This window comes from Calonectris borealis, chromosome 1, assembly GCF_964195595.1.
Source record: "Calonectris borealis chromosome 1, bCalBor7.hap1.2, whole genome shotgun sequence".
Taxonomy (NCBI): domain Eukaryota; kingdom Metazoa; phylum Chordata; class Aves; order Procellariiformes; family Procellariidae; genus Calonectris; species Calonectris borealis.
The window spans coordinates 125,613,523-125,639,540 of record NC_134312.1 but is presented as its reverse complement, the minus strand read 5'-3'; positions in this window follow the sequence as shown (position 1 = coordinate 125,639,540).

The window sequence follows — 26,018 nt, the reverse complement described above, 5'->3', positions numbered from 1 at the left end:
AGGGAGAGAAAATCCCATTACTGTCTGTTTTTACATTCCCATTGTCAAGATATTTGTGCATGAGCATAAAAACACAGACATCACGAAGAGATCAGGAGTTGTGTTAATGTTCTGGTGGAACAAGCGGTAAGGAGAAAGAATTGAGAACCTAATCCTATTTTATATCCTTTTTTCTCTGTCCTCAATGTCTAAAATATCGCATGTGGAGTCCTAGGCAGTGTCAACGTCATCCTCTGTCATCAAAGACAGCAGGAGGTACTTACACACCCAAGACTGGGATCACAACTCTGCATACAATATTCATTATCGTGTGCACACACCCATGCTCAGAGATCTGCCCCTGAAAATAACACTCAAAATGAAGTCATTGCGAAGAAGATTAATTCGAGCGCGTGTCAGCTCACAGTGATGTGAGGCCACTCACGGCAGGATCTGCGCTGCAAGGCACTGGCTTTTCAGGGCGGTGGGCTCGGGGTGGGCTACCCTTACCCTGGAGCCCAGAGTTATGTTCTGTAACATGAAATGTCCTTTTTTTACTTGCAGCACTTTTGCTAGAGGAACTCCCACTTAATACTGTAAATTCCTAACACCAGGAATGTGTCTGTCAACAGGTATTTGAGGAAGGCATGTCTGAGTCCCCACAGGCACACTGTTTCTGATGATGCTATTTCAGAAGATCCAGGGATATGGACAATATACAGAATATTGTTCCAGGAATGTCAACAGCACCAGGGCCAAGAGGTCTCCTGAAACCACTTAGAAGAAAATAAAGGCAATCACTCTTTTTCTCGTAGTGCTCATACCTAGTTTATGTAACTTGTCTTGGTCACTATTATTTTTGTCTTCCCGTCCTATCCCCGTAGCAGATGGTTCATCTTGTGTTAATTTGATTCGTAAGATTTCTGGGATAGAGAATGTATCTTGCTGTGCTTGCAGTGCGTACATCTGGCATTTCCTAACTTTTAAGTGCTTGACTATGCAACCTAAATAAATATAGCTTTTGTATAGCGATATTTGTAATGTATTTGTATTGCTATATTTATATTAATAATGTATCATTAAACACTGGAAGAAAGTAATTTCAAATGCAAAATTAAGAGAGAGGTGGATATGAAAAAATTATAATGCTGTAAAATCTAGAAAATTACGATATATTCACAAGATGACTGAATTAGTTGTTGCAGGGGTAACTACATACAGCACTTTTAATTTTCAAGTGTCTTATTTTGCAACTTGAATCTTGTTTCTTAACATAAAGTTTTTGCATGTTTTGTTTTTTTTAATGTAATTCCACAGGTTTTTTTCCATACAGTGGAAAATGATAAAGAACAAATTATATGTAACTGCAGCAACCTGCTGCCATTGTGAGAAGGACTGGAACCCCAGGCACAGATGTAGAGGATGGGACTTAGCTCCAGACCCAGACACCTAAGTTTAGGTGTTGCTAGAATAGCTGTCTACACGTGAGCCTCTTTCTTACCTATCCTGCCACTGTAGTCAACGGGGTCTACAGGGCTTCCCTAAAATGGGCACGTCTGGTGCATTCACAGCTCTCCAGGTTCTACTGAACGGTACTAACTGGCTCTCCAGGTGGAGTGGGTGTCTCAGCTCCTATTACTGTCACTGGAGGAATGAGGACATCTGAAGTAGCACAAGACCGTTATGTTTGGACAACTGAACTGAGCGCCGAGTGTCCCCTCCGGGCTGGGGAACGGACACACTCAGGACTGCTGTGCTCAGCCTGCTCCTTACTTACTTTCTGGAGATAGGGGGTCTCCGCGGCATGTGTGGGGAGTGAGGAGCTGAAGGCAGGAGTGGGAACACTGGTGTTTAACATGGTGCCCCAAAAGAGAAGGAGCTCTGCTGCTGTGTACGGGGCTCAGAAAAATGTATGATTGTACAGCGAGAGGGAAGGCTCCTGGCCTGTTTCTCTTCTCATCACTGATTGCTTCAGCAGAGCTACTGGGGCAGCCCGAGAGCAGTGAGATGAGCAGTTTTGCTACAGCCACAGCCCATCGTCAGAAAGCTGATGCTGGCAAGGAAGCAAGTTTTTCCCAAAGATGAAAAGTAAGGGTGATTTTCTGGGGACAATATACTTTTTCACAATTAATCCAAACATGGATTAAAAACCTAAGAAGAATCCCACTTCTCCAGCCAAAAGGCTTTGCTGCTGCTGAAAATCCGCCCCCCCGCCAAAGACTGAATATATGAAAGCTTCTCATGAAACGTCACGATGGTCTTTTGTAATGGAACGCATTAAGCAATGTAAAACGACAGGGCCCTTATCCGCTTCTCTTGAAGTAATCAGTAAGTGGTATAGGCTTTTAAGAGAGGATAATGAGGATGGAGTTGCTTATCATAGACACGATGCCATTTAAATGGGTGCCTGACAGGCAAATCATCTTGGAACTTGTGAGTACTGTTGTGCCAAGCCCTTGCGTTGGCTTGTGTGATGCTCACTGAGTCTGGAATGCAAAATCAGCTGCTCCGATGGAAATGACAACTCCGTAAGCTATTTTCAGAAGACATTAATGAGATTTTGCTTTGGGATTATCCATACAAAATGGAAAGCCCAAGGAGGATAGAAGGGACAATTGCTCTCTAGCAAAAATATAACCACATCTACATAAAACAGAAGTTCAGGTTTAGCAAGAACTAAAAAATTGGTTAAAAATTAATTTAAATGGGGCATCACCTGACATCACCAGATACAAATCTGGTCCCGTATTGAGTTAGAAGTGTACCGGTTTTGTGTATGGACAGCCCTTCTCAGTCATGCTACAGGCAGGCTGTCTATAACACCACGCAGTCTGATGTTCTGTCATGTGTTTTCCTGGCTGGTGAAGACCTTGTGCCGTGTTCCCAAAATGCGCACAGCTGACAGGTGGTCATTTCCATGACTGTGTCATTCAGAAACGTATCCTGATACACAGTCATGCTTGTATCCTCTTTTACTGTAGATGACACGCTCACCTAGTTATGTTCAGTCCGGAGATGTGACCTCAGTGAGATGTCATGCCCTCTCTATTAATGGCATACCCAGCCACACGTCACCACAGCAGCTGAAAGCCTCTGCGACTTGTTCAGAATGGGGTTGTTAGTACACGGGTTTCAGTTTCTCCTGGGGTGCTAGGACTTTATCCTAGCTTCCTGCAATCAGAGATTCTGTGTTTTCCTACGCTGCTTCCAAACCGCTGTGTTTAAGAGCTACTAATGATAGTTTTTTGTACCCTTGCTGCTGGGCATTTGCATTGGGAGGCTGTGCGGGAGCTGGAACAGATGCGTGGTTGTGCCGCAGCGGTGGCAGAGCAGCCCGAGTCAGAGGGCACGTCCTTCAAGCTCCGTCAGCACGCCAGGTACAAATAGCTTTATTTTTCTTCACGTGTAGCGTCTATACACTCAGGGCTGGAAAACAATTCAGAGGTGTCTGGGAGGTGGGCTGGACAGTGTGCCCCGGCTGGAACTGAATCTGTCTCTGCGTGATGCTGAACTCAAGCTGGGGCTGAGGTCAAACAGTGAATGAGCCCACTCAGGCACCGGGATGAGGATCGATATCTCTGCTTGCATGAACTGCTCCTGTGAGTTCTTTCTCCGGGCTCAGTCAATGTCCAAATGTCCTAGTTCAGATTTTTGTATAGTCTCATCTGAGATCACATCAGCTTTCCTGACGGACATTTTTCTGATTTATATCCTGAAGCAATAGCCACTACACATTTCTGCCCGTGTTGTAATTAATTCATGTCTGACTCCTCAGGAAGTCTCTGGGAAAGTCCCTGATGTTGTCTCCATTTCTACTTCTCAGCTGCCAAGTTTCAAACTTTGGAAGATGAGGCCACATTATAATGGAGCAACTTGTTACACTGCCTATTAGTGAAAGGCCACTGTGACCCCTGAAGAAAATTATTGGAGTGCTATAAGAAATTCAATAATCTTAGTCATAAAATATGGATGGGTTAAAAATCCACAGTTTTTCGTTTAAATATTGTGTTTTGGGCAGAGCACAGAGCTGCCCATAGTGTGCTATTAAAATACAGTTAGGCAGAATATTATATACTAATGGAAAACCATAACAGCGATAGCAGAAGAACTGTGGTGTGGAACCAAATCAAACCATGTATTTTGTAACAGCTCACATGCACCCTGGCTCTAACTGATTACTAAATTACTGCTGTAGCTGCTGCATGGACATGCTGGGAATATACAAAGAGTTCTGACTGTTGCTCAACCCCTTTCCTCTGTGGAATGACAATTTCCCCTTTTTCAGTCTCCGGTACTCCTTCCTCTCGGTTCAGATGTGCTTAATTATTCAGACACATTTAATTATTTGTGTTACTGTAGCAGAATTCATATCCCAAGACTCAACACAGTAACTGTCATACCAAGAAAAAAACAAGATGTCACCCCCTTCTGAACAGGTTCCCTCTTCCTTTTCCAGCAGAAAACCCTTTTGCTCAGTTTTATCCTCCCAGCAAGACGTGAGCTTTGCTTTTTCAAAGTATGTTTCTTTCCTGTAACTCCTGGGTACAGTATACAGCTATTTCTCTATCCTGTTTGGTTCCTGTCCTTTACATGCATTTCTCCTTACAAGCACAGAGGCACCCTGTCTGCCATCAGTTCTCCATGTTTTTACTCCTAAACTGTCACTATTTATCCAATATGAGGGTCTCATGCCTCCCATCCCATGGTAATATATGTGGATATTCAATATTCTACAGCAGGGTTTCCTGGTTTTGGGCTGCCTCAATGAGTTTCTAAACACCACCTTTCCTTGTGTGTAGGGTTGCCCCTTTCTGCAGCTGACTCCTCTTTCACTTGCTGCTCCCCTAGTAGGAGCCTTGCTTGCTGACCTCCGTCCCTCACCCGTAGTATGCGATGATCCTTCTTCAGACACATTCATCCTCAGCGCAACCACTTAAGTTTTACGAAACGCATGACTATGCCTATACACACACACCCCCCCCCACGTTCGACTCCACCGTCAGTACAGTCAGCGCTGTCCTCGCTGTGAGTCCAATCTGCTCCAGAACGAGTTTGCACATGCACGCCCATACCCTGTTGTTATTACATGAGAAATTACCCCCCACTCAGTCAAGTCCCTCTTGAGTCTTAATCTCCTTATCACAGCTCTCCCCAGAGGCTCCATTTCAATGTCCCTCTGTATCCAGGAGGGCCTCAGTGAATCCACTAACCTTACCCAGAAAAAGCCACATATGGAGTATTTCAAACCAGTATCACCCGTCTGTTACAGGCTTTTCCTCTCCCCAGCCTCGCCATTCTCAGCCTGCTCCGAGCCACCCCTCAGTGGAGAGAAGAAACCCTTTTGGCTTTTCTGGGACAAAAAATATTGTACAGCTCCCATTTTTCCTCCAGAAAAATAACTGACTTTTGGCTTTGTGGATGAATCAAGACAAAGTCGGAGCGATAGCCATTTATCTTGGTCTGCCTCTCTGGCCTCCTCTTCAGGGACTAGGCCAGAAGAAGTGGTTGATGGCTCTGTATTGCTTCATAACTTACTACATTTGTGTTTTCTTCCTACTGCTCCTCTGGAAAAAGATGCTGCCTGAGGCAATAAAGGCTTTATAGCATCCTGAATCATGCCTCACATGAGGCAGGGTGATCTCAAGGGCAAAGTTAGGTTAGGAGACAGTCTGAAAAGTCTCCTGGTCCTTTCTCCACTCCAATATAAACATACTGGTCTCCTTTTCCCTAGGTTCATTTGCAGCAGCTGTGCTATTTGTGTAGCAGAGGATGGTCACTGAATCTTTTAGATTTTATCCAGTACTCCCTGAACAGAGTTACTGGCAGTGCACAGATTTGAGAATTTGAGAAATTATGGGCATTTCTTGAGCTACTCCCGGTAGACTCACCAAAACTGTCTGTAGAAGAGAAATATCCAGTAGAGAAAGTTATTATAACCTTTTGTTGCCTGAACATTAATCCTATCTGGTCATAAAGATGAGCAGCTGAGCATGCAACTCCCATCCATTTCCTTAAATCCTCACTATGGCTTTTGGAGTATGATTTTTTTTTTTTAGCTGGCTACAAATATTAGGACCCTGTTCTCCCTGACTGCTGTAGACATGGGGAAGGAGGTCCTTCTGAATTCTCCACAGAGCAAGAGTCACTCTTCTCTGGAGTGTGAAAACAACCCAGCATACATCAGACAGAAGAGGCATAATAATGACAATAATCTACTCAGTGAGCAAATCCAGTTTCCTTAGTGGTGGTCCCCACGGTCCCCGGTGTCCCCACAGCACAGGCACTGCTTTTTCTTGGTGTTCCTGAGGGGGTAGGTCAGCACCAAATGGGTGAAGTGCAGCTCTCTGCCTATTTCCACCACATGCACACACACGCACGATCCATGTCATGAGCCGGTGAAGACAGCCAGAGACTAAGCAACATCCATTCAGCCAAACCATGACTGACTCATATCTGTTGACACAGAAACTCTTTATCTAAGCCACGCACATAGAGTTCAGCCAAACCCTCAATGATTTTCAGTCATAAATCATTAAAAAAGCAGAATTTATTTTCCTTAGTCTAAAACTTGAAAAGATATGAACAAATTAGCATGAGATCAGAAGACAGAAATGAAATGAGTTTTGAAAATAAGATCTGGGACTGGTTAATCTTAAGACCAAACCAGATGCCAGATGGGCAGAACCTCCAGGTAGGTCTAATGTAGCAACTGGTGGGAAAACCACACCATGCAATGCTGAGAAAGGAAGGGAGGTAACAGGGAGGAAAGAAGGTGCACTAGCGGGTATAGAAGATGGTGCAAATATTTCTTTGGTTTCTAGGTCTCTAGAGAGCCTCATATTTCTGTAGCAGCCAGCTTCAAGGCATATATACCTTTTGCCATTAACAGAGTCTGCTGCAGGCTGAAAGAAATAGGTACGTTTCCTGTACAGACTAAGAAACAAGAGCTAAAAATAGCCTGCAGAGTCAAATAATTCTGAATATTCAATAATTAAATTACACTCAGTACTTGCACAATACATTAACTTCCAGAGCAGTGCATGAACAGTAATTAATAGTCATCATAACAGCCAAAAGAGTGTATAAATATTATCCCTGGTTTATAAAGATGAGGAAAAGGGGAGGGACAATAAGTGAAATGCCCAATGCTACTGAGGAGTTATTAGGAGAGGCAAGATGAGAAAGTGGGTATCCGTGGACCTCATCCTCCACTGGTCAGCAAAATGGGTTGTTCTTCACACCGCTGAAAGGTGAGCACAGACTATCACCGGTGGAGAATGGGGGAGCATTACACATATTGCTGGCTGCTTTAAACGGCTGCAGGAGTGGTAGGCAATGACACCTCAGGTTCTTCGTCTCCTGGTCCCAGGTGCATAATGTCCCCATACATCACCCTTCTGCAAAGGAAGTATGGTTCAGTTACCAGAAACTCAGGGCAGAACTGGAATCAATTAACTCTACACTAAAACTGGAAAAAAATCTATGTTAAACATTAATTCTGGGAAATAATTTAACTATTACACAACAGCAGAACACAGTACAAAAGGACTTTATACACATGGGCAAGTTTGTGCACGTAAAATAAAATCCATGCCCCACTGAAGTCAGTAGGATCAAGATTTTATCTGCTTGGCTTTAATGAATTTAGTAATTTGCCCATAGGTTCTTGGTCTGAAGACTTTAGAGAACACCATACAATTCACCACTCTCTTTATAAAACAACCGGGACAAGAAAAAGGATGGAGACCTTCCATTTCCTAGGAGAGGTTAGTAGTAATAAAATATTTCCATCACCCTGCAAAGAGGTGACATGAGTGCTTCACTAGCCATCCCTCCTAATCCGCGTTTCTCCCTCAACACTGTTCTTAGAACTGTTATGACAATATTTATACTCTGCCAGAATCGCCTCTCTGTGAGTAAAAAATAGTTATACAAGCAGACAGCGCAGCAGCTAGATGTGACTGTGAGCTCCTCTTCTTCATGTGCACTCCCCACGTTTTGCTTTCAGAGGCTGGCTGCGGGGCATCTCTGGCAGATTTCTGCTCTCACGTGAACACGCTGGTGGCTCCAACCACCAAAGCTGAGAGCTGTGCAGGCAGGGCCTTGCCATAATTGGGCTTTCTAATCTTACGGCCGCACTACATTACCACTAGTCGAATTCTGCAGGGCACTGAAATTGATCTCAGCAGTAAAACCGCACCCACGGATGCTGCCCTGTTTAAATTGGAGCACCGCAGAAAAGACAAACTATTGTGATTGCTTTTATTCCAGTCTCTACAATAGATGTTTTCCAGCCTGGCGTGTTGATAGGAGGGAGAAGAAGAGTAATCCTTGACCGTCTTAGCTGTGTCAGCAGAAGCCTCTGGTGCAGATCCAGCTATACTGGAAAGAGTTCATATTTGCTGGGATAGTTTGGTTTGCTCATAAAATACAGCTTTGCTTTCTTTAGGAGCGCAAAGAGCAGAAATGGTGATACAGTTACGCACCCAAGCGCAAACCGTTTTGTTCAAATCGGTGTACCTGTATTACTATATAAGTAAAGTCCTTCTAGGATCAGCACAGCTTACGACTGCCACACAGGAACTTTGAGAAACTTGAGCTACTGCTTGAATATGTGACCAGCTCCAGCTGTCACTCACTCCCACTTGCAAAGGTTATCGCCCCCTTAGCAACGTGAGGAGAAGGAAATGTCACCTGTTCCTTGGTTGCTCCAAATTATGGTCCACAGCATTAGTTGAAGGCCTTAATGTGCGGAATTGTGAATGGGAGCAGATGCAGTTGGGTGCGCGTCCCCTTCTGCTGACTCTTACAAGGTCATAACTTTGAACGGCGGGACAGGGCAGGCAGCTGGAGGCAATAACATCTTAAACTACTACAGCAAGGGTTACCATCTGGCAAAGCCCTTTGTAATGAAATGGTATAAACTGAATTGAGAAATGCAAATGTTAATAACATATCAGCTGCTAAAGCCCCAAGAAAAAGGGGGAATATGTGGGAAATTTCCTTTGTGTGCCAGCATTGCCCCAGGATTTTTGTGTCTGAAAGCAGGATCCAGCCCTGGTGCTTTCCCTTTTGACTCAGTCTCTAGCAACAGAGAGGTGATGTTTTTCAAGCTTTCACGTGCTTGCTGGTAAGGAAGTCTGCAGACTGGGACCTTTCTGGCGCCCACATGTGTGCGCAGGGTACAGTACACTCCTGGGACCTGTTCTGGTAGACACCTAAACACGTGAAGAACCTCCCTGCTTACCCTGACTCCCCCTCTGGCTGGAAGGTGAGGGTGATGGAGCCAGAAGCTGAAGAGGCAAGAGGAAAATGGCTCCAGTTAGCCTTCAAGAAGAGACAGTCGGTGTCTTCTCCCAAAACAACCTGGATCCTACTTGGTGACTACTTGTGTTATTACTGACATACTGCAGGGAGCAGAACCTCCTGCCATGTCCCAGATGAGACTCAGACTCCCTCTTGCTAGCTTTCCTGCTGAGCCCCTTGAGGCTAGGGAGCTGAGCCCCGTTAATGATTGCACAGGGGTCCCCTGTCAACAGGAGAGACCGAGGGTTCCTCACGCTCCCTCCCTGGCTCCCCTCCATGCTGAGGTTGGCATACTGTCATATCAGACAAAACCAGATCTTCTTAGGCTGAGGAAAGCACAGAGCCAAGGCCGCTTATGTTCAAGGCACATTTTCCACCCTCTAGTCTTATTACGTGGTGAGATGGCAGGGAGAGGCAGATGAAGAAAAAGACATGTTATTGCTTTTCTTTAAAAAGCTGCTGATCCTCCTCAGAAAAGCAGTACCTCTGGTGGAATGAGTCATCCAGCATTTCCTACTCATTTCTTAAATTATCAATGGAGAGAGAGAGAGAGAGTTGCTGAACCAAAGATGCTGAATTTGTATATGGAAGGTTCTAGGGACACCTCTTTCCCTCTCTTAATGGTACAGAGAATGTGCTTTAGGAAGGCTAGAATAAACGTTTCTACACCATGGGCTAGAGGCCTAAAAAGTAGGCTTATGCTGACCTAAATCAGATATTTTTCTGTACTTTTTTGTGCTTGGACAACACTAACTCAGGGGACACACCATAGGAGTACATCTATGGTGCTCCAGCCACTGGCTGGACCTCAGCTCATGGGACAAGTCCAGAGCCAGACTCAAGTAAAGCCCCTGAAATTCGTGTAGTAAGGATGACGGATCCTTGGTGTCAGATGACCACCCCTCTGTCTCCAAGGTCTGCCTCTGCTGCTCCTCCTCACCGGCTGATGTGAACACAGACTGAGCCAGCAGGGCTGCAGCTGCGGTGGCACTTACCAGGCAGCACGCTCCCTTCCCTTGCGGGAAATCCTGCTGCTTTTCTCCCTCCTCTTTTACCACTGTTCTCCTGCTCGCTCTTCTCTCCTGCTCCCACTCAGCAAGCTGCTTGTCCTCCAAGGATAGCTTTGCCCTCCAGGTCAGAGCTGCTGCTAGCAACTGCTTTATTTCTTCTTAGTGTTTGAGGAGTTCCCTCCCTGCCTCCTAGGTCTGTCTGCAATGGCTGTAATGACATATCTATAAAATATCTGCACCTCCAGTCTCATGACACAAACTAGATTTCAAGGCTATTGAACTAACAGGGTATCTTAGCAACAAATATTTATTTGAATAACAGTATTCCTAGCCATGTTAAACAAGCACCTACTGCAATAGTCTGAATGCCCTAAAGCATTTTATCCTGTCCCACAACCCATTTTCTGTTGACTCATCCTCACTTAAAAGAGTTACTAAAGTCAGTGCCATTGTCCCAGAGAGGTTGCCTTCAGCATCCTCCCAACTTTTTAGAACAATATCAGAAAAGCAGCAGACCACTGCGCGCCTGCTAGCCACCCGCACAGACTGGCTGCGGGGGCCTTCCTCTCACCACCTGCTAGATATTTCTGGTTGTTGCTTATGGTGACCTGCTCAGAGGAGTGATGCTGAACTGCTTTCTTGCATTTTCTGTTCACTGCATATCCAAAGAGTGCAACACCCCATCTCCTTCCCGAGCACTGACAACCAGCTGATGCCTGCTCTCTTCAGAGTCAATCCTTGCCTGGCATCCTCTCCCTGAAGCTGTCAGGAAGCAACAAGTGACATCTCAGCTAAGTTCCCTGCTACCTCTTGTTCATGCTGCTCACCCAACTCACCACGAGGTTCACCATCCATTTCCTCTGGCCCTTATTAGAATTCTGGGAAGACTTTTTCTTTAAAAGAAATTTTCCTCTTGAAAATTAGATACAGTGGAAACATTCACACGTCAGGAATAATTGCTAACATAACCACCTAGCTTTGCTCTTTTATTGTCATTGTACATTTTGCAATTACCTTTTTCTCTCCCCTACTAGCTAAACCATGAGACTGCATGTGACATCAAACCATAATTTCTATGGTCACCGTTATAAATTTGTGAAAGCAAGTAATAGTTTGTCTTATGGAATAAAATAACACAGCGTGAAATTACAGTAGCATATCTTCATATTCCTTGGGCAGCACATTGTTGCTCTCTGATGGATTGAAAGCTCTTTCTTCTGACAAAGCCCGCTAGTATCTGCCTTTGAACTCTCCTAGTGAGATACTTTAGTGAGAGAAATATCCAGAGACCTTTTTCTCAGCATATCTCTACGCAGGATAAATCCAGCCTTTCTTATCCCCAGCACTCATTGGGGTTCAGCTTTGTTTCAGGAAGGGAACAGTACAATCATCAGAAAGCGCAGTATATTCTCCATTCCTCCCTATTTTTCCCCATATTGCCTCCCATTAATTTGTGTGTCACCAGCAGTGAATCAAGCGGCGCCTGCTCCGGGGAGTCAGCATGGTCCAGCCCTGGCCATCGGGCACTCGCCTGGCTCCTGGGCATGGTCCAGCCCTGGCCAGTGGGCACTCGCCCGGCTCGCAGGCTCAGCCGCTGGCTCCTCACTGAATCGCTCTTCTGTCAGGGTGACTTCAGTCCAATTATTTTCTCTCTTCCTCCCGCCACCCTCCTCCCTCAGTTACAAATGAGTGTTTGTGTACAGCTCAGGGAGAAACACCTTTCACAGTTTCATAAAAATAAATGTCAGCCTGCCACTGAGTTAGTAAGGAAGTTCTGATGAGGTCAAAAGCTGTTCAAAAGCTGCCATCATGCAGTATTTAGCGATCCCGCCTGTGTTAAGTGGGTAGATCTGCTATCCTACAAACTGTGTGCATGGGCAGGGGAATTCGTAATGACACCCATCACCCTGAAACAGCCACCAGACTGTAAGAAATGTGAAGAGCTACTGTTTGTGCCTGGATAGCTGGAATTAGCTTACACTGAAAGAGGAATACCACTCACCTCTGTCATTCTTGCTTGGTAAGGGTCTAAGTCCAAATCAAACATGTGGTGCGACCTGTGCTCCTCCCCAGCCAAGGGAAAGGAGTGTTCTGGTAGGATGCTGGATGCTTTTGGTCTGAAAGCAAACAACTCTTCCTCCAATTCTCTCAGCACAACTTCATTAGTGACAAGGACCGAGAGTGAAAGTGACAGCCTCATCATTTGATTTGATTGCTTATTGTGTTAATTTGGTACGGAAGCACTTTGAAGCTATTAATCTATTGATTCATTCTTACTTGAGAACATAATTTGATTACTGTATTTTTTGCATTTTTATTAGTTTTGTAAATAAACTAAGCAGCATGCTTGCTTCAATTTATGTTTGCTCTATTATTCATTTTGATAAATTCTATAAAAAAGGCCACTGAGCTGGTTAGGTTAGACCACACCAAGGGCCACCCACCTAATATGGATTCCACACCATCTATAAACAGCATATACAGCTGTACTCCGTGTCCAGCAGCACTACTCACTCCCCCAGTGCACCCTATTCATAAAGCACAACGGGTGACTCCAAATGCATCGCAGTCTTTTTTTCTGATTTACGAGCCACATTTTTTGCAGCTGCATTAACCAACCTTTGCCAGTGTCCTCTAAGCCTGTAACAGCCCCAAAACACGCTACAGTTTTTCTAGGTGGAGCTCTTCTTTCCATTCACCCAGAGTATCTGCGCATACATACGCACACGCACGTACAACCATATAACTAGGGCAACCTGAATTCATAAAAGCAAGCAAGCTGTTGGTGGTTTTGTCTGTTTTTAGCACTGCTGCACAGCTGAAGCAGGAAAAATTGATGCAGGCTAGGCATTTAGCTTCCTGCTCTCCAAATAAAACGCAGTTTTCACCATTGCCGAGATGTTCATTTCCTATCTCTGATTCTAAAAGAATCTGACACCAGTTGTAAGGCAACACCTCTTGGTATAAATTTTTACGAGTCTCAAAAGAGGAGATGCCATGTAAGCTACAGTGTTGAGTGCTGCTTCATAAACTGGTCTAAATTTAACTTGCTTTATTTACAGCTAAAGTAGCAATGCATTTCAAAACACTGGTGGGATTGTACCTAGGAAACGAAAGACAAAAGATCTGACCTTTAAAAATGTGACCTCTTTGTGTAATGGAAGTATAGCCAGCCCTTCTTCCTCCCTCCTACGAAGGCCGACCTCCACCCTTTGCAACATTGTCACCTTCAGTGTCGCCCAGGAGAATGAAACATGCTTCTCCCCGGGGACTATCGGTGTTTTTTGATCATAGACACTGACAGTGGGTGATCAATTAGGGGAGCAGGTAAGTATATAGCTGGAAATCAGCTGAGAAAACAATGGAGAAAGGTCCCCTCGAGTATTTGTGCCTAAGCAGACAGATGATCCTGCTCAGCCAGGCTTGCATCCCTTTCCTTTGTATTTCAGCAAACATTTGAATTGCCACTGTTTGTTTACAGGGATATTTGGAAAGGGACCGTAGTTCATCAGTGCTTGTACATAGACCAATGCACGCTGCAGGAACTGGTCCCAGCCAGGTTTAACCCTCACGGTGCGGGCAGGGGGTGTTTGGGAGAACGTGAGGAAGCACGGGGAGACCAGGGAACAAAGCAGCCAACACTTTTAGTCCAGACCAATATGACTGATGGCTGGCGGTGGTGAGGAAGAGGAGGAATCCTTGAGACATGGTGAAGTCCTTGACCAGAAACGAGGTGTTTGTGGTCCAGCCCAGGAGCACGGAATGAGGCATCTGAGCAGGAGCTGAGCAGAAAGGTGCAGCTAAAGAGAAACTCCTTATGTGCGCAGCCCCGCACTAGCTCTGACCTTAAAGATAACTGAAATGGGCTTGTCTGGGTGGAATAGAGAGAAACTGATAACTCTTTAGTACATGGTTCAAAATCTGACTGTTCACTCTGCTGCCCAGAGGTAAGCGTGGAAAGAGAACTGGGCATCTTGGCAAGATTTCTGCTGCAACTGAATTCAAACTGCAAACTAATACATCATTTATAAACCCTGCAAACCTTATTACCCCCTTTGCTATGCTAAATCAAGGTCCTCTGTCTTCCTGGAGTTCAGTTCTTCTTTTAACTGAGATGTTTTATTTGAAGAGCAACTCTCCAATTTATGGGCAGGCAATAAATTAATAAAAAGATTGGTATAAATCATCACTCATGATTTGGAATAGCTCTGCAGTCATTTGGGTCTGTAAAGCTTAGCTAATGTTTCTAATGTAATATTCTGCCATGAGATTTCATTTATCTTGTACAAGCCATTTAGTCATCTAAGCACAGATGTAGAAACAACAAATATCTATTAAACCAGTATGTCCAGATCCAATGGGGTGGATTTGTCCATAGCTAGATATTATGGCAACACTACACAAATTATTTTGGATAGATAGCCTCAGCTCTAAACTCCATTTAATTACGTTTGCTATTCTCTTATTGTATTTGTTTTCCATTGAGCCATGTGCATCACGAGCTCTCACATGAGCTTTCTGGTTACAAACAACTAATTTACATTAAGTGGTTTTCTTAGTCATTTGTCTGTTATGTCGTTATCTGGACATAGTGCCGCACCAAGGACTGGCTCTTTTTCCACGGATTTGGACCTGCTAGTCATCACTCCAAGAGCTTATGACTGATCTATAAGAAAGGATACCACTGAGGTCACAAAAATCATAGTAGGATGTAGCCACAATTATCATATATTCATTTATTTTAATTAAATCGTCCATGACATTCCCAACATACCTCCACTGTCCTTTGTGTGTGTTAGAAATGATAAATGATATTGCACTTTTCGTAACTTAATGGCAATTAGCAGTATCATGATTGGCAGTTACTTAAGGCAGTATTATCTCTTAGGTAATCTCTTAGTTTTCTTCTCAGCAGTCGTCACGGTGGACCTGAATTACTGTGATATCTCTCTTGGTCACATGGTCCTTGACTATAAAACTGGTTAAAACTGGCTTGAGCCCAAAGCAACGTGCCATAAAAAAGTTCTTTCCATCAAAAGCAATGGGAAAGCACCCACCGGTTAAAGAGAAGAATGTAAATGGAATTGAAAAGCAAAAGCTAAGAAAGGAGGGTATTCAGCCAAGACCTGACACCTTCTGTACCTGATCTGTGTTTTTCTTCACCATCTTTCTCCAGATAGATAGGAAAAAGTGATACGCTTCTTGCTGTATCACCTTCCTGTTACCCAGGAGATAAAATTCTTCAATAAAAAAATGAAATGCAAGGCTGTATGCTTTCAGAACTAAGCCTCATTATTTAAATTCAAACTCCTCTCATCTTCAGTAAAAATAGCATGCAGTATTTCATCTACAGACTTCTTATTCCTGTGTTTTGAATTAATATTAACCATGGACAACTATAGTCCTGGAAGAAAAGAGTGAACACCAGTGTTGCAGAACCAACTCCTGGATATGTACAGGTTCCAGAAGAGACCATCAACATTTCCCTTCCTTGTTTTACTGTGCCTAACTAGAGGAAACTCCCAAATGCTCAGATAAGCTTGGCACTGTATGGCCCCAAACTTGCCTTATCATCTACCTTCCAGACTTAATTCCTCTCTGCCCTCCCTCTACTGCACTTTAGAGTAAAACAGAGCTAAATAACTTCTTTTTAATAAATGTTGTTTACAAAATGCCCTGGTCCCATCCTGCTTAGATTGTGTGAATAGCCTACTCCTGGACTGGTCTGAACTTGACCCTCATTCTGCATCCAAATTCAATGATAAAGCCATTCATCAGCTTGATTTTGGCAGTTATACATGCCCTCTGAAACATCATTTTTTGGCAGGCTCTCAAAGCACGACTGACTTTCAGCATACAAATCTCACCGACTTGCTGCATAGTCTCCTTCATGATCCTTGATCAGCATGAGCCTAAGACCTCGGCTGACTAGCATAAAACCAAAACCTGCGTGTTTGACAATGCAAGTCAGAGTAACAATTAATATGGAACCTCAGTGATAACAGTTGGTATGTGCATCAGCTGCTCTATGACTGCTTTTCTCAACCTCTGTTGAGCTGAGCTGGTGGGCAGGAAGAAGGTGCCCAAGAGGGACCTGCAGCTGGTCCCTAAATGAAGCAAATGTTGCTGTAAGTAGACTTGTCCCACCAAGAACTGTCTGGAGATGGTAACTGCAAAGAGCAGACCCCTGAATCAGGGCCTTTTTGGTTAGAGAAGAAGTAGTAATGACTGCATATTTTTGTAAGCTTTGGAAAATGTTAGAAGCTGTACACATTCCTGCCTGACAAACCTAGTGGCCTTCTATGATGCAGTGACCACATCAGTGGACATGGGAAGGGCTACCAATGTCATCTGTCTGGACTTCTGTAAGGCCTTTCACACGGTCCCCCACAACATCTTTCTCTCTAAACTGGAGAGGTATGGATTTGATGGGTGGACTGTCCAGTGGGTGAGGAATTGGTTGGATGGTCGCATCGAGAGTGTAGTGGTCATCGGCTCAATGTCCAGATGGAGATCGGTGACAAGTGGTGTCCCGCAGAGGTCCGTATTGGGACCAGTACTGTTTAATATCTTCATCAATGACATAGCGGGATCGAGTGCACCCTCAACAAGTTTGCAGATTACACCAAGCTGAGTGGTGCGGTTGACACACCTGAGGGATGGGATGCCATCCAGAGGGACCTGGACAAGGTGGAGAAGTGGGCCCGTGTGAACCTCATGAGGTTCAACAAGGCCAAGTGCAAGGGCCTGCACCTGGGTGGGGGCAACCCCCAGTATCAATACAGGCTGGGGGATAAAGGGATTGAGAGCAGCCCTGCCGAGAAGGACTTGGGGGTACTGGTGGAGGAAAAGCTGGACATGAGCCGACAATGTGCGCTCGCAGCCCAGAAAGCCAACCATGTCCTGGGCTGCATCAAAAGAAGCATGGCCAGCAGGTCCAGGGAGGTGATTCTGCTCCTCTACTCTGCTCTGGTGAGACCCCACCTGGAATACTGCGTCCAGCTCTGGAGCCCTCAGCACAAGACAGACATGGACCTGTTGGAGCGGGTCCAGAGGAGGGCCACAAAAATGGTCAGGGGGATGGAACACCTCTCCTATGAGGAAAGGCTGAGAGAGTTGGTGTTGTTCGGCCTGGAGAAGAGAAGGCTTTGGGGAGACCTTATTGCAGCCTTTCAGTACTTAAAGGGGGCTTATAAGAAAGATGGGGACAGACTTTTTAGCAGGGCCTGCTGCGACAGGACAAGGGGAATGGTTTTAAACTAAAAGAGGGGAGATTTAGACTAGATAGTAGGAAGACATTTTTTACAATGAGGGTGGTGAAACACTGGCACAGATTGCCCAGAGAGGTGGCAGATGCCCCATCCCTGGGAACATTCAAGGTCAGGTTGGACGGGGCTCTGAGCAACCTGATCTAGCTGAAGATGTCCCTGCCCACGGCAGGGGGGTTGGACTAGATGACCTTTAAAGGTCTCTTCCAACCCAAACTGTTCTATGATTCTATGATTCATTTCTATTCTTTTTGACTGCCTATAGTTGAATGTTAGTTAGCCCTGGGCGACCACTGGGAAAATGGCAGCACAGAACAGGGCAGGGGCTGTCCCTGCCATTCAAATATAGTACTTGAGGTCCAGTTCCCAGGCTTCTTCTAAGATCACTGGATCTCATCTCTTTAAGTTTTCAAAGCCTCCGGAGAAAAGTACAATGTGCCCTGGGATCTTTGTATGCAATGCGTGAGCGTCCCTGCAGCAGTTCTTTGGAAAAGCAGCAGGAAGTATTTGATTGCTGCAGTGCTTTATATAATCCAGCAACTAAATATCCATATGCAAAGGCATCTAGCCCACCCATAACTGAAGAAGTGTTGTGGGGATCTGCTCAAGTCCACTAAGGCGTACACCAGTGCACCCCAACCACCCTTCTACAGAAACCCCTGCAGGAAAAAACTTGGGAGAGCTACCTGGACCCTGGCACCACCCTCCACTCCCTGGAGAGAAACCTCAGGACCAGAAGTGATTCAGCAGAAGGCGATGCAGCACAGAATTGATTTGCTTGGCAGCCACCCCACTGCAGGTCCGCTAATGCTGTTGTACAACACCTCTTTTACTGATAATGAGTAAAGCCAAAACCCTTGCCTTTCGTGGAAGGCAGATACTAAATATGATGCAGCTTAGCATCGTTTTCTGCAAGATCCTAATCTAGCAAGTAGGAGTCATCCTTCATAGCAGTAACCCACACATCCATTCTTTCAGCCACGCTAAACCAGAGTCTTCATATTTCTGATGGTCCGGGAGCTGAATCCAACCCAGGCCAGAGCAGGTCTTCGTGCCCCTTTAATGAAAGAAGAGATGAGCACTCAAACTACATGCCCGATTCTGCAGTCGGTTGTGCATATTTCATGAGACTAAATAACTTTAGAGAAATCTGTGTTATAAGGCAGTAAAAGCTCTTTTGTGATGATGAGGGATCAGGCTCTGTAAAATGTATCCAGAAATTAAACAAGTAAAACAGAGCAAACAGCTCCGGCCTATCAAGGTAATTTATATCCTGTTAACCAGAAAAAAAACAGGCACAAGAGACATCTGGAAGTGAAAATTAACTAAAACCAGAGTAATGACATAAACAAGAGAGAAATACAGCCTCCAGATCTGTGTAGCTGAGCCTGATGGATATCACAAGCTAGATTGCTAAGGGTTTTTATTTTTAAAAGAACACAACAAATCAGGGAGGAGATTTTCCATTTAAAGTCATAACTACTTGATTCAGAGATTTGTGGGGGCATAAAAGACACAAGTACAGAGGAAAAAATCAGCTGCCAACATCTTTAGATGTGTGTTGGGCCCAGAACTTATTGAATAGCAACAACCATTATTTAAGAATAATTTTTGTTGCCAAAATTCACAACTAATATTATTTACAAATGGCTGTATGACCACCTACAGATCTGACTGAATTCAAAAAAATACATACATAAATAGTCATGAACCACTATTTGAAAAAAAAATAGTGTAGAATTTAAAAATGCAAGTTAAGCAAGCAAATTCTCCCCGTGTTGCAATATCATCCTGCACCAAGGGCATTTGCTTCTGGTAGTGAAAGAATTTCTAGGTTTGGTGCATTTCCTTTAAATGTGTGAGAAAGGCTGCACATGCTCCTAGCAGAAGAAAATCTGGCTGCAGTTTTCACCTCATTGTTGACCTTGAAACCACTTTACTATTCTCTTGCATATCTAGCTATGAAATCTTCATCCAAACTGCAATGGGCTCTGCCATCTGTTTGATTCCCCTGCAGATCTGGGCAGAGTAGTTTTATGATCTGCGTTCAGTCTAAATAGACTGTATTTTTATAAAGGTGACAAATGCTACTGCTTAAAAACCTGGGTAGGGAGGGATGTTGGTTTATTTTTTATTTTCAATGTTGGCAAAAATATCTTTATGGAGCTTTTATCTGCTCATGTTACCCCAAAAACCCACCAAAGCAAACATTTGCTAAAATAATGGTAAGCTAAGCAAAGCAGAAATGATCAGGTTTTGGATTACATACCGTTATATCTTATGCACCAACAATACTGCTCGCCAAATTCAGAGTCCACAACATTTCTCAGCACAAAAGTAATTTTCAAATCCCAGGCTAGGTTTGCAGTGTGGACAGATTAAAATGCTCTCTTTCTTTACTAAGAAGTTGACCCAATTTGACAGAAAAATCTTCAGGAGAAAGTAAATGTAGAGCTCCCTATTTTATTTGATACTACTTCACTGACTACAGCAATGCTCTGAATGTCAGTGGTGTTATCCAGGTGCTAAAAACCAAATCCTGCATCAAAACATGTCCCTGAAAGGTGTACCTGGTTCTCTCATTCCTGCATGGAAATAGTGGAGTTCTTTCCCTATGGTACCACCCCCGTGGTGCACCCACCGTGCGTCTTTTTTATCCTCCTCCTGCACAGGAATCATATCCTGTCAGTAATTTCTAAGTATTATAGAGGCCCTTGCTGTGCTTCTCAAGTCACCAGAACCTAGTAAAAAAACAGTATATAATTTAATTTGGCTTCGTGTGACTTGTGCAGTCCACGTGGCTCCTTACTTACATACGTTGTGCAACTGCCACGTGACAACCTCCCCAAAGGTGGCCTGTGGGATAAAAGATCCTGCACACGTCTGCAGGCTGGGCTGGGACTCGGAGAGGACTGTAAAATGCAAGATGGAAGGAAAACAAGCAAATTGCTTCCCTGAAATGGAAAAAGAGAAGAGGCAGAGAGACTTACTTCATTTTCTAAAGCCTGTAGGTTCTCAGGCACCAAAGTGGTGAATAAGAGACTTGCTGAGCTCTTCTTCCCCACGGGGAACATTCACACAAGTGTCACTGGGATGCCTGCAGTGACTCCCATAGACTGACGGCACACTTTGCTTCCCTCTTGCATGAAGTCAGCATGATGGCAGGAAGATGTGGGATGTTCTGGTGCTGATCTACAACTCTTGAGCACCAGGTCAGAAGCCCCAGGAGAAGTTGGACATGTAGAGAAGTCTTCAGAGATTGTTTCCACAGTGCGTTGTAGTGTTGATGTTTATGTTTCCTTTTGCCACGTAAGATTGAGTATTGAATATAAGTGACTTCTACAACATCAAAAATGCTTTCAAATGAGTCAGTAAACCCTTTACCTCAGTTCCTAATACAGGTGTATTTCTGTTGGTTGCCAGTAAAAAAAAGAAACATTAACAAATATATACAATCCAGGACAAACATGTAAAAGAACTATACATTTCAAAGGCAATCAACCATTACAAAACATTATCAGTCCCAGCTGTACACGTTAAAAAAGGAAAGCCCTAACTGATTCTGTGTTAATTAAAAATCTGCCTATCTACAGCCTAAGCCTGGTTCCAGCAGACCCAGTGTGAAGGGCCAGCGATGCAGGCAACCTTTGTGCCTTATGCGTCAGTGACAGTGGCACCGGGACTTGCTTGCCGTGCTCTGCGCTGGGGACAATGGCACACGTACAGGACCTGATCTCCTTGCCCCGATGCTTGTGGCTGATACTGCTATTGGTTTCACCCGCACAGCGGGCTGAGCAGGCAGCTAACAGAGCAGGGGCCTAGGAGAGACTGTAAGGCAAAGACAGGTGGGGGTGATGGTGGCCAAAAGCGGTAAGAGAGAGGGGAAGATGCCTATAAGCCATAGCCACCTCGGGGGCAAGATATCAGAAAGTGAAGTGGAAGAGGCACCCCCTCGGAGCTGCAGGGAGAGGAGGTAGCCGTGCGTTATCCACCAGTGCCCCATAAGGAGGACTGGGGGAGCATAAAGCAAGATGTCCTGGTGCCTTTCCTGTGCACCTCCTTGCCCTTCGGCTCTCAAGTCCCTTTGCCTTGAGCTCGTCCTTTTGCTCCTGCTGCTTGAGCATATGGTGCTTTGTTTCCAATGCCAGGGAGCCTGCGAACAAGCTGCGTATGCTTCTTAAATTCCTTGATCTGAGCCCATCTAGGGTAGGTGGCCAGCTTGGAGCACAGGCATGGGCACGGGCATGGCTGCAACACAGCTGAAGCGTAGCTCAGGCAGAGAGTACGGGTAGCGAGCCCCGCTTAAAAGCACCTCCTGAGAGAAGGGCAGCCTCTCCCACCAAGGCTTCACACAGCGTTTTCTCAAACATTTCTTTGATTCAAGGCGTGATGCCTGCACCCATTATCTAAGCTGGCCCTGAGCCCAAGCAGTCAAGACCCTAGGAAGGGCAGGAGGGTGTGCTAGGGGCATGACAGGCAGTGCTTGTTATGGCTGGTAAGACTGACATGGATTGAGTCCCCGACTGTTTGCTGCTCCTGCGTTTAGAGGAATGGAGCTCCTCACACAACGGCTTAGGAAACTGTTGTATGGTTGTGGAGGAAACGAGGCTGCTCACTGAAGGAACCTGAGAAAGATAAGCAAAGGGTGTCTCCAGGAAACAGTGCTGAGATTGCTCTTCCAGAAGGAAGGGATGCGGGCGCAATGCAAAAAATCCTCTGCAAGGGAAGAAGAGTTGCTCTCGTCCACCTCTCTCAGCTCATCCAAGAAACAAGCCGTGTCTGAGTGAGCAGTTCACATCCACTCCATTCCCCAGCATCACAGGGAAGGAGTCTGCTCCAGAAACAACATCTGGGCCCTAAGCTGGTGCTAGATCTTTTGCATGCTCATGTAACAGATACCTGTATGCAACATGCAACAGGTTGTCTTTAAAAATCAAGACCTCTGCCTACACTGGCACTGAGGTGGGTACAAGATATGCTCTAAGTATCCGTCTTGTTTCTTTGGTTGTTTTAAGATTTGTTGTCATTATACTTTACCTGTAATGAATTGGTTTTTAAATGTTATTGCTTTATACAGCTTAATTCTATTCGCCAAAACATGCTGACTATTAAACTGTTGTAATTTTTTCTCTTTTTATCACTAGTATGCTGTTGTAAAATAACTGGCTACTTTAAAAATCAATCCTCCTGTTTTCTGAAGGCATGAAGAGGAGTCATTGTTTAGAGGAGGAGAAGGAAACCTAGGCACCATGTCAAGAGAAAATACATTGGTTCAAAATTCATGCAGTGTACCTCAAAGTTCCTTTCACTGTGTGCATGGTCTCATTTTGCATGAGCATGGCTGTTTATCGAAGAGCTCTTGGGCTGACCGTGGCCTCTGTGACTCTCTTCACACTGTCCCTTGTCCTCTGTACTGTATAAAGCAGGGATTGCCCTGGGTCTCCCAGGGTATCTTCTTTCGTCCTCCCATTGGGAATCAGGTCCTGCCAGTTGTACCCTGAAGTTAACGACAGAATTAGCAGGTCCCTGATGTGACCCTCTTCCTACGGTGCTTCGCCTTGTCCTATGCTGTTGTGTCACATTAACGTAATATCACTTTCCATTGGAGTGGAAGTTCCACATCCTGACCTCCCTCGGCAGCATCCATGTTGCCCATAGTCCCTCAGCTGTCTCACACCTGAGGTTTCCCAATCCCTCTGTCCATAAGCTGAGGACATTCAGAAGTCCCTGAATAAGCAGACAGTTACATGTCAGTCTGGAGTCTGCATCTGCCACGTAAGCAGATAGCTGCACCTGCATAACAGAAAAGCTGGAATTTGCTTGCTTGCCCCTACTTCTTATGTGAACACTTACAAACCCGCGATGACAAGAGGCAACTTCGGCCAGTGCTGGAAAATAGGCCAGGATCCCCTGTTCTGCCTGCACTTGCTTCAGGGCAGACTTAGGAGAAATCTAGTGAAAACAAATCACAGCACATTCAAGAAAGGAAAAGGAGGAAAATGGAAACAGTGTCGAATGCTGTGGTGTTCAAATTTCAAGGTACAGCTCCACCACGCTTCTTGACAGAAGCTAAATAACAGAAAATCATGGACAAGGGGGGCCTCACAGATGCTTCTTAACTCCTCACGCTGATCTTTCCGGAAGGAGAAATTATCTAATTCCTCCCAAGGTAATTGTAAATTACCTACTGGCCTTAGAGAAAATGTCCAGGTATTCCAGGGACACCAAGACAGAATCTGGTGCTGGTATTCAGACCTACAAAGAAAGAAAACAATTAAAAAAAGAGAAACCACGGAGTGTGGCAAACCGATCTGAGTGACCTGGCAAATGTTCATGGTTAATTGTTAAAGATGAAGATTATAAAATTGTATGGCTTCATTTTTCTTGCTGTGTGTCAAAACTCGTATCACCTGGAGATGTAATAATGCTTGTCCTGAAATAATATAGATACGCTCTTTGTGTATTTTTCTGCTTTCTGACCTCTTATCTTTTCCAAGTCCTCCACCCTTTCTCTGTAAATGCTGGTGATCTTCATTTATCCTATTATGGTAGTTATACTTAGTCACAAATGTATTTCTGTTCCACTCCCTTCAGAGAGGACACTTTGCACAGCTTTAGAGTAATCAGGAAAGTCATCACAAGCCATCAGAAGTGCCTGCCTACAAAACAGCTAGAAACTTCCCTTTCAAATCTAGGTATTTGCTGAGAAACAGAAGTTATGAAAAGCATATTCGTATCGACATTACTGATAAAAGCCAGATACTACATGCCTGCTCTGAAGGGAAAGGGGATAAGGACATCCCTCCACCACACACTCCCTCCTGCCTCCACACTGCTGGTTGGCTTTTGGGACAAAGCTGCTCAAGCTTCAGAAGTAAAGTTGCAAAAAATCAAGAATTTCATTGTCCCCATAGCAAGGAACCCTCCAGGGGCAAAGGAAGATCACAGCATGGCAGACCCCTTTCTTTATCATCTAATAATTATTATAAAACAGCACTAAACCAAACATGGCAAGTGGATATATCTAGCTGCCATCTGGCTTCCAGGAGGATGAGAGTATAACCTTTACCTCAGTTCTGTTAATCTCTGTACCAGTTTTGATCTTGTAACTGGTTAGTTTGAGTTGTTAGAGGTATAAAGTTCACTATTTTTACCACTTTTCTCTCCTAAAACTACTTCTTTTGGTTCATATTCCCTTGACATCTCTTTTTGGCCTAACATAAGCCCAAAGCCTTAATTTACTGAGCATAATTCATAAAGCATGATGTGCATTCCTATGAAGCATCCTAAGACTTTCTTAAAAGGTCTAAGAAAGTTTCTTAGTATTTACTACTTCTTCCTCTGTAAACACGTCCTGCTTGCTCATCAGTTTGAGGTGCCACTATGCTCTCCCTACTGCAGAGCCATCCCACAAGCCCTTTTTACTGAACTGGTGCTGAATATGTGTTTCATCCTTACTCATACTGGTTGCTAAACTATTAAAGCTGATGTCTGTATTTGCTCCCTTACGTCTGTGCTACAGGAGATCTTCTTCATCGGTTGTTGTAAATGGGCATACCTCAGTTGACTTCAATAACACTATGTTTGCCTATTTACAGGGTCTTTTCTGACAAATCATTCTCTGAGATTGGCTGTGTACCCCCCATGGCTTCCCTGCGGACATATAAGGCTTGAGGCTTCCTTGGAAGACACGTTTTGGGGCTTGGGCCTGACAAGTGGGTCCCATTGATGCACCTGCCAACAGCGTGCCGCTACCAGCCATGTAACGAAATGGCTGCCACGCAAGAGCTCTGCTTTCTTAGAGACAAATTACAACGCGGAGGTGTCGGTGGGACCTGTATGGAGCTGCCTGAACTCACTCGAAACTCACAAGTGCAGGGAAATTATCAGGCTTTATTTTTCCCTCTGCTTTCTGCCTTTTGCCAAAAAGATTGTCTTTACTCTGCAACGGACTGACCCAGGCTGTAGGTACTGCTAGCCGAGGACAGCCGCTGGCAGGCAACATGGAGAGAGAAGGAACAAGTGGAAGAGGAAAAAACCCCACACCGCTGATCTCCAGGGAGACTGAAGCGAGTGTGGATCATAAGCCTGAAGGCCAAGTAAAGGACAGCAGAGGTTGCAGCCTTTACTTTCAACAGCACCACAGGGAATCTGGGGGAGGCCAGAGTGGGCATGAAGAGAAGAAAGCACCACATTTCATTATACCTGCTATAATTGCAGAAGGCTGCGAAGCCTTATCACATTTGGTACAATGGCTGTTTACATCTTTCCACCACTTTCCCCAGAAAGTTTCTATCTAACCATCAAATAACCAGTGTCAGCTTCAGGTAAGGATGGAAGCCCTCTTTTTCACTTTCTACAACGTGATGCTCTCCTGCTGTGGGATGAAGCTCCTTCTGGACCGATGCTCTGCAGACTGACTTATTAAGAAAGAGGAATATTCCTGTGCATTATG